This window comes from Chenopodium album, chromosome 2 (assembly GCF_948465745.1).
Source record: "Chenopodium album chromosome 2, dcCheAlbu1.1, whole genome shotgun sequence".
NCBI classification, from domain to species: domain Eukaryota; kingdom Viridiplantae; phylum Streptophyta; class Magnoliopsida; order Caryophyllales; family Amaranthaceae; genus Chenopodium; species Chenopodium album.
The window spans coordinates 34,429,768-34,439,071 of NC_137835.1; the positions used below are offsets into that span (position 1 = coordinate 34,429,768).

Below are 9,304 nucleotides of genomic sequence, written 5' to 3' on the forward strand. Positions count from 1 at the left end.
ACCTATATCCCTAGTGTTTAGTTTCTTGAATTATTTGATTAATCTAGCTTTGTTACCATAGTACCAACCATTTTCTGACTACAATCTTCGAAGTAGCTTGACTTAGGCTATAGTTAATACCGACTCACTTTTTTAGGTCCGACCCTATACTTGCCTTATACTTGTATTAGGTTTGTTTAGGATTTTATAAATTGTGTTTGATTTTGGGATAGACAATTGACGACACGTTTATTCATCTATCAAAACGGCGTCGTTGCCGAGAAGTGATATTGGTGCTTAGCTTTAGTTGTTGAGTCTATTTCACTTTAATTGAAGAATACAAAAGGATTTTGTTTCTTAAGGCTACATTTGTATCCGTGATAATAATATTTTCGTTGAGTCTTGCATGCATAGAGCTCGTGATCAATCCATTGTGCCTTTTGACTCGGAAATCGAAAGGACTCTCTCAAGGAGAAGAATTGCTAGTCGATCCTTGGAGTTTAGTTCCTCAAGCGAAGAAGGATTTAAAGAAGAACTAAGCATGGGAGAACAACGAAGAGTTTCCTTGAAAGAATTGGGAATTCCCGGTGCGTACAAGTTTGAGAGTGGAATTGCCCCACCTACAACACCGGCGAATGATTTTGAAATTAGGCCGGCTATGATTTCTTTGATAGAGAGGAGACAATATAGCGGAGCTAAGAATGAGAGTCCGTTGAACCATCTCAAGGAGTTCGAAAAGTATTGCAATACTATCAAAGTAAACGGAGTTTCTCAAGAGTTCATCCGGCTAAAGTTGTTTCCCTTTTCTCTCATAGGCCGAGCCTTGGAATGGTTGGATAAGGAGGTAAAGCCAAACTCCCTAAGAACATGGGACAAAGTCACCGAGGAATTCTTGTCCTTGTTCTATCAACAAAAGAAAACGGCGGAGCCTAGAGCTTTGATTCAAGGGTTCAAGCAAAGACCTAATGAAAGCCTTTTACGAAGCATGGGAGAGGTATAAAGAGTACCAAAGGGAGTGTCCCCACCATGGAATTCCAACCTATCGAGTCATTCATATTTTCTATGGTGGCCTAAGTCCTCGAGGCAAATCGTGCCATTATGGGGGAGCCGGAGGTTCCATAATGAATAGGACGGAAGAAGAAGTGGTGGACATTATTGAGGATGTGGTGAAGTACTATAGAGATTGGCAAGATGGTGAGAGGGATTCAACTAGGAAGAGTGGATCTTTGGTGTACTCTATAGACCATCTAAATGCGATCAACAACCTATCCTCACAAATGACAAACTTGGAAAAAGAAATGACCGCAATAAAGGCCAAATTTGAAAGCTCTTCTTCTTCTCAAGCTTCGAATCTTCCCTCCCAATTTAAGGGGAGAGGTACTCTTTCTAACTCTCAACCCCCTCCCTCTTCAAATAATATGCCTAGTGGTTGCTTCTTTTGTGATGCATGTGGATCTTATGATCATGACTCTACCGTATTATTCGGTAATGTAATCCCCCGTATTTTTAAATATGTTATAAATGAAATTTAATTTTATTTATAATATTGATTTGTATTTTTCCCTAATTTAATTTCAAAATATTCAAATTATTGGGGTGTTACAGGTAAAGTGCATAACACTTATAATCTTTCAATTGAATGCTAAAAATGATTTGTTTAATGAATGAACGAGTTTATCCGGATTTCATATGTAATATTTTTTTTAAGACGATCAATGTTTATTAATTGGCGAATTTCATCACCTCCAATATCCATTAATCTGACGGCTCCTCTTGATAGGATTTTAATTATGCGGTAGGGACCTATCCAATTAGGCTTGAATTTCCCTCTTGGATCAGTTGGTGGACCCCTAACTTCCTTTAGTACAAAATCACTTTCTTTGATATTTATGGGTCGTACCCTTTTGTTAAAATGACGTGCAATGCGTCGTTGGTAGACTTGTACATGATGTAAAGCTCTTAATCGTCGCTCATTGAGAAAGCTCTTCATACCTCGCTCTTACCCATTCAGCTTCCGGTAGCTTACTTTCGAGTACGATGCATAGGGATGGTATTTCCAGTTCGACTGGTTGAACTGCGTCCATTCCAAAAACTAAGGAGTATGGAGTTACTCCTATTGATGTTCGTATGGACACTCTATAACCCCATAGTGCGAAGTGTAGTTTATTCAGCGCCATTTTCTCTAATGATGACTGTTTTGTTTTTATTTGCTGATTCTACAGCACCATTCATTTGAGGTCTATATGGAGATGAGTGATTATGTTTTACTTTATAACGAATTAAGGGGGTCTCGACTTCAGCTTTAAATATAGATCCCTGATCACTAATTAGTTCATGTGGAACTCCATATCTACAAAATATGTTTCGTTCGAGGAACTTTGCGACATGTTTAGAAGTGATATTCACGTAGGAACCAGCCTCAATCCACTTGGTAAAGTAATCGATGGCTACTAATACGTAGTCGTGTCCTCCTACTCTAGTTGGAGAAATTTTACCAATTATGTCGATTCCCCAATTTAAAAAAGGCCAAGGGGAAGTGAGATTATATAGTTCGAATGGTGGAAGGTGTTGTAAATTAGCGAACATTTGGCACCCTGGACATTTTTTAACATATTGTATGCAATCATGTTCCATAGTGGACCAATAGTACCCTTGTCGTGAAATTATTTATGCAAACATGTTACCATTCATGTGAGGTCCACAAACACCTTTGTGAGTATTCTCCATAAGGCGTGTGGTTTCAAGTTGGTCTATACACAGTAAACTTTGACCATTAGGTCCTGTTTTGCATAATTGTCCATTTAATAGACCGTATTGGGCCGTAAGTGTTCTCAAGGCTCGTTGGTATTTCGATGAAGTATTTTCTGGTTATGTGCCACGGGTAATATATTGGAGGATATGATCATACCAAGGATTGTCGCCTTCAATGTCATTTATTTCCTCTATTGCGTTGCAATATGTTGGTTCTTCTCTTCTATCAACGCATAATGGCATCAAATATAAGTGATCTGGAATGTTGATCATTGAGGCTAATTTTGCTAGCGCATCGGCAAATTGATTATCATCCCCTGGGAGATATTAAAAATCAATATGTTAAAAATGCTCGATGAGTTGCTTTATGTGTGCTTGGTATAATATCATTGTGGAGTTCTTTATTTTTAATTTTTCAGTATATGATTTATAATCAAACTTGAATCTCCATATACCTCTAATTTTTGCACACCTATGCTAGTTGCTGCTTCTAATCCAATAATGCACGCTTCATATTCCCCGGCATTATTAGTAACCTCAAAATCTAGTTTGACAGAGATTGGAGTATGTGCTCCCTCTGGACTTATGAGTAACACTCCTACGCCACATCGTTTTTGATTGGACGCAGCGTCGAAATACATTACCCATTTGTCATCTTGTGTCATGAGAATCTCTTCATCCAGAAGATGAGTAGTTTCTGCATGACTTGTTAGAATTGGATGTTGTGCCAGAAAGTCGGAAATTACTTTCCCTTTTGTTGTTTTTTCAGGAATAAATTTTAGCTCAAATTCGACCAACATTACCAACCACTTGGATATTCTTCCTTGTATAGGTGGTTGTTCAAACAAATACTTTATCGAATTTTGTTGAGAAATCACATGAGTAGTGTGTGGTAGCATATAATGTCGCAGTTTTTTAGTTGCCCACACTAATGCTAAACTTGTTTATCCAAGGTGCTGTATTTTGTTTCATATTGAATGATTTTTTTTGCTTATGTAATATATTGCACGCTCGACTTTTTCTACCTCTTGCGCTAACATGGGGCCTATGGCCGTGTCTGTAACTATGATGTATAGCCTTAAAGGTAGTTTGGGTACTGGTGGTGCTAAAATTGGTGGACTTTTGAGATAATCTTTTATTTTCTCAAAGGCCTTTTGGCATTGATCGTCCCACTCATATTTTTCTTATTTTTTAAACTTTTTAAATATTGGCTCACAAGTCATAGTCAATTTGTTGATTAACCGACTAATGTACTGTAGTTTGCCCAGGAAGCCCCTAATTTCTTTTTCAATTTGAAGGGGAGACATATCAACGATTGCCTTTATTTTAGAGGGATCGATCTCAATACCACATGTGCTTACTACATATCCGAGTAACTTGCCGAAAGTTACTCCGAAAGCGCATTTTTGTGGATTCAATAGCATTTTGTATTCTTTTATGCGAGTGAAAAATTTGCGTAAAGCTTTTATATGTCCCATTCTATCTTTGGACTTTACGATCATATCATCCACATACACTTCTATTAATTTATGCATCATATCATGCAAGAGAGTCGTAGCCGTTCTTTGGTACGTAGCCTCTGCATTTTTTAAACCAAATGGCATGACTGTGCAGCAATATGTACCCCAAGGGGTAATAAAGCATATCTTTTCTTCATCTTCTTTTGCCATTAAAATTTGGTTGTAACCTGCGTATCCGTCCATAACGGATAACATCGCATGTTTAGCCGTGTTATCTACCAATATATCAATATGTGGTAGAGGAAAATCATCTTTAGGGCTAGCCTTATTAAGGTCCCTAAAGTCGACACACATGCAAACTCGTCCATCCTTTTTAGGGACTAGGACCATGTTCGCTACCTGTAGACACCAAAAAATGTCTCCTTCCTTCTTTCCTTCCAATCAAAGCATCAACAACAAGAAACTTTTTTCCTCACAAGCAGCAAGAATTAATGAATAAAAGGCGCACAACAGATCCTTCGTGCAAGATTTCATGATTTCTTTTTTTTTCCTTTATCACTCATCTCCATTCCCCTATTCATGTCTAGCATAGGTTTTCCATTTCGAATTCTTATATGTTTTATGTGTTTTGTTCACCTTTATTCCATTAATAAAATGAGCAATTTCCTTTACATATTGATCATAGCATTTTTCATTCACTCATTCTAAAAAAAAAAGAAAAAAATCAATTATCGAACTAAACACAAGGTACGCCTATGATTTCAAGCACCTTTGCAACCCTGTCATTCCCTATTAACCGTTCAATCACATTACATTTCTTCATCAACCACTTTGAGCCTCGTCTAACGTTTGGCCTTCATTTCTTCAACCCACATTCACTTAACCCTAGGACTGGAAGATGTGTAATTGTATAACATTCAAAAAGCAAGTTAAAAAAAAAATCAGCAAAGCAACAATAAAACAATGTCGTCTAAAGGCAAGTGTTCCAATGTCTTTGATATGAACACGTCTCAAATTGCGTCTCTCATCGAGTGCTTGGTACCGTGCCTGAGAAACATGAATGCTAAGTGAGTGATGGACCGCATGATCTGAGATTGCCTACATTGATTCAAAAGAATAAAAAAAAAAAAAGAAATTCAAAAAAAAAAATGAAAATAAACTTGCAAAATTTAAAGTTTTCAAATTCACAATTACACATCTTGGGGGGCTTCTCTCGGGTCTTGAGCCTTTTACCCCTTTCTTCATTAAACCATCAGCTTAACCACATTACAACCCTTGAAAGACCTTTTTGAGGTGTACATACACTTGTGCAAAGTTCGGCTAGAGCTACGTTGGCCTGATTCCTAACGGATACGTAGGCAACCTCACATCGAGGTGCGGCCACATTCACCTTTATATTCATACCCATGCTTGATCAAGTCAAAGAATATCTAATGCTTATCCCTATGACCCTATCCATCTAGAGCTAGACTTGGGGGCTTGAACCCACATCATTTAGCCTACCTAGCCTAAAGAGTCATCATCTTTGACTCTTCTCACATATATTTCCATCACTAGCCTCACTTAGTATCACATTCACACACTTCACTCACACATCCATATCCATATCAATCATCCTTCCCTTTAAGAGCCCTTATCATGAAATCTTGTTTCAACACTGTGCATGTTTCATCATATTTAAAGACAACATTCATTAGAAGAAACATTGTATACTTGCGTAGCTTCCTGACCTGAGCAATATTCATTGTTTCATGCATCGCATAATGTGCTGAGAAACATTTATATATCAATGATTTTTCATCATACAAAGCATATCGTGCTTAGCTCCTTGACCTAAGCAACGTTCATTATGCAATAATCACTTCATCTGTATACGTGCTTAGCTTCCAAACCTAAGTGACATTCAAGATCGTTTCTTTACACCATATATGATGCTTAGCTCCATGACCTAAGTTCATTCATCGTGTCAGATGATGTAATTGTCCTTAGCCTCCTGGCCTAAGGACATGTATCATGCATACATTACTTTCAAGAAAAACAATTCAATCCATGCGATTCATTTTGTCTTGCTCAACGAGGAAGTTCAAAACTTCTTTCCTTTTTTCGCGTCTTTTCTTTTGGGGAAGATTAAAAAAAAAATTTCAAAATTTTCTCATCGAGGGAAGTTCGAAAATAAAAGTTCAGTTTTCGCATCTTTCTTTTTTGGGAGAAAGTCGGTACCCTCCATGTTGTTTCAAAGAATACTACAAGAAGGGGGGGGGGGTTGAATTGTAGTATGAGAATTTAGCCTAACTTTTTGCGGAATTAAAATTAAGTTAGCTAAAGGAACTGAAAGATAAACTAAAGGAACTAAAGAATGCAAGAGAGATTTTACGTGGAAAACTCCTTGGCCCTAACAAGGAGAAAAACCACGACCACTTGGGATTTTGGGAAAAGAATCTTCACTATAATAGGGAAAATGATCCTATTACAAGCTAAAGACTCAAACTCAAGTTCCTCTACGGACTTGAGACCCTGAGGAACAAGTCACCCAACTTGTTACTCTTCTCTTCTCTTTCTCTCTTCTCACTTCTCTGTTCTCTATTCTCTGTTCTCTCTTCTCTTTCTTTTCTCTTTCTCTTCTCTTTCTCTCTTCTCTTTCTCATACACAAATGTTCACTCGAACTTGCCCATTCCACAAATTACAACTCGAAAGAAAAACAAACTCTAGTATAAGAACATTAAAACACTCTAATGAACTTGTGTGGAATTGACACTTGACTCGATTTGAAGCTTGAAAACTTATGTGAGCAAGGTGAGATTTTCCATCTGAAATCAAAAACTATTTATAGACTAAAATTCGTTTAGGAAAAACTTCTTTGTGCAGCAAATCCATTACGCCACTACTCCAACCCACTAAGAAGATCATGTCCCTATAATTAAGGAACCATGAACTCCTTAATGTGCACGGCCATCACTTGAAGAAAATCATGGAGGAGTAGGCCGCAAGTTTTTAGAAAACATGGGAGATTTTATTTGCAAAAGATATTTTTAGAAAATCAGAAATAAAATCTTTTTGGTTAAGAAAAAGATAATCGTTAAAAGACTTAACCACTTACCTAAAAACTAGCATGCACAATTTTATCTCTTTAGACCAATTCCACACAGATTTTTCGAGTGCCATTTAATATCTTATACTTACATGAATCCTAAAATATAAAAATATATTTAGTCTTCATGTTCTCTGATGAAGCTTCTACTCCGAGGCTTCTGTTCCTTGGGAGGAACTTCTCTTCTCTGATGAGGCTTCTTCTCTGAAGCTTCTGTTCCCTCAGGGAACCTTCTCTTCTCCAATCTTCATTTCTGAAGCGCCAGTTCCTGTGAGGGAACTCTTCTATATGGTTAGCTCTACTTCTGGCCTTCTTGTTCCTCATGGTATTTTTACAAGACACTTCATTCTCCTGGTCTTTGTAACTGAGTACACACTTAAACAATTAAGCACTTATTAGTTTGTAAGTAAGTGAGGTTGTGTCATCATCAAAATCATTAAGTCCAACACTCCACTCATGACAAAAATTGAAGGAAAATTTTTGCTTTGCTTTTGCATCTTCGTTTGCTTGTGTCTGCACACACACATACACACACACACACACTCACAAGTCATACACATGTCATGTCACATCAAGTCAATCACAATATATACGAGTCCATTGGCAAATTTATTTTTGCAGGTCTCATCTACAGCCCACGTCCGGGGGCAAGCGGACCATCTACAGGCCACGTCCGGGGACAAGCGGACCATCTACAGCCCATGTCCGGGGACAAGCAGACCATCAACAACCCACGTCCAGGGACAAGCGGACCATCTACAGCCCATGTTCGGCGACAAGCGAACCATTTACAGCCCACGTTCGGGGACAAGCGAACCAACCCCAGCCCACGTCCGGGGACAAGCGGACTATCTACAGCCCACGTTCGGGGACAATTGAACCACCATCATTTCATGACGCAAGGTTCTCGATACATAGAGACTTGCAATCTCATCATCTGTCAACTTTCCTCAAGCATGGAAAGTATTATCTAGTGGATTTCTTCAAGCATAGAAAACCGCCAAATTCCTTTGTCGGCTTTCCTCAAGCATGGAAAGCATTATAGGTCGATTTCTTCAAGCATAGGAAAACGCCAAAATCATTTTTCGACTTTCCTTAAGCATGGAAAGTGTCATCCGGTAGGTTTCTTCAGGCTTAGAAAGCTACCAAACTCATCTTTCGGCTTTCCTCAAGCATGGAAAGCATTTCAACAAATGTCATCCGGTGGATTCCTTCAAGCATAGGAAAATACCAAATGTCATCTGGTGGATTCCTTCAAGCATAGGAAAATCATTCTCCGTCCCTATCGACTACTTTGACTATCGTTTTCGAAACTAGCGTTTCTACAAACTCAGTCAAAGTGGGGGATTCTGTAGACACCAAAAAATGTCTCCCCAAAACCAAACCCGATGATGAACAACCTTTCACCGCCATTATTGGCCGGGTTGAGTATTTAATCTTGGAGTGCTTAAATACATATTTCCATTTCATAAAACCAACCCAACTCCTATCCCATTTCCCCAAACCATAACTTATTTTCCTTTTTTCGGGCCTTTAAACCCAAAATAATTCATTTCATGTCCTTTAAATCATTCATTTCGTGTCCTTCTTATAAAAACGTTTAGTCAAGTTTATTTTCGTCAATTATTTGGGTTCAATGATTGAATATTTGGATGGGGCTTTAAAAGATCTTTCCAACGATATATTATAAGCCCAAATCCAAGTTATAACGAATAAGTTATGACCAAAATATTAAACTAAGCCCAAACCGAACCTAAGCCCACCTTACCTACCACCCAATGATCATGTGGGGGGTCCAAATTATTTAATCCCATTCCTAAACCAATTAGGATTAATTGGAAGCTTATATAAGTTTCTAAAAGATCTTAATTATCCTTTTTGAAAAGATAAGATTAAAGAGTTTGAAATTGAATAAAACTTTTCTTTTTGAAAATCCTATTTCTATCCGAATTGAAAGACGTTCAAAGATAGACAGATTTGATTTTTGTGCCTCATATTGTTTTATCCAAATTTTATATGGTTATA

At 37.8% G+C, this 9,304-nt stretch overlaps 1 non-coding gene across 1 annotated transcript; it reads right to left on the reverse strand.

Moving 5' to 3' along the window:
* Positions 1–905: 905 nt before the first annotated feature.
* Positions 906–1,012, reverse strand: LOC145608207 (small nucleolar RNA R71). The gene has a single exon (XR_014105753.1). It is a non-coding gene; the product is annotated as a small nucleolar RNA R71 (small nucleolar RNA).
* Between the last annotated feature and the right edge of the window lie 8,292 nt (positions 1,013–9,304).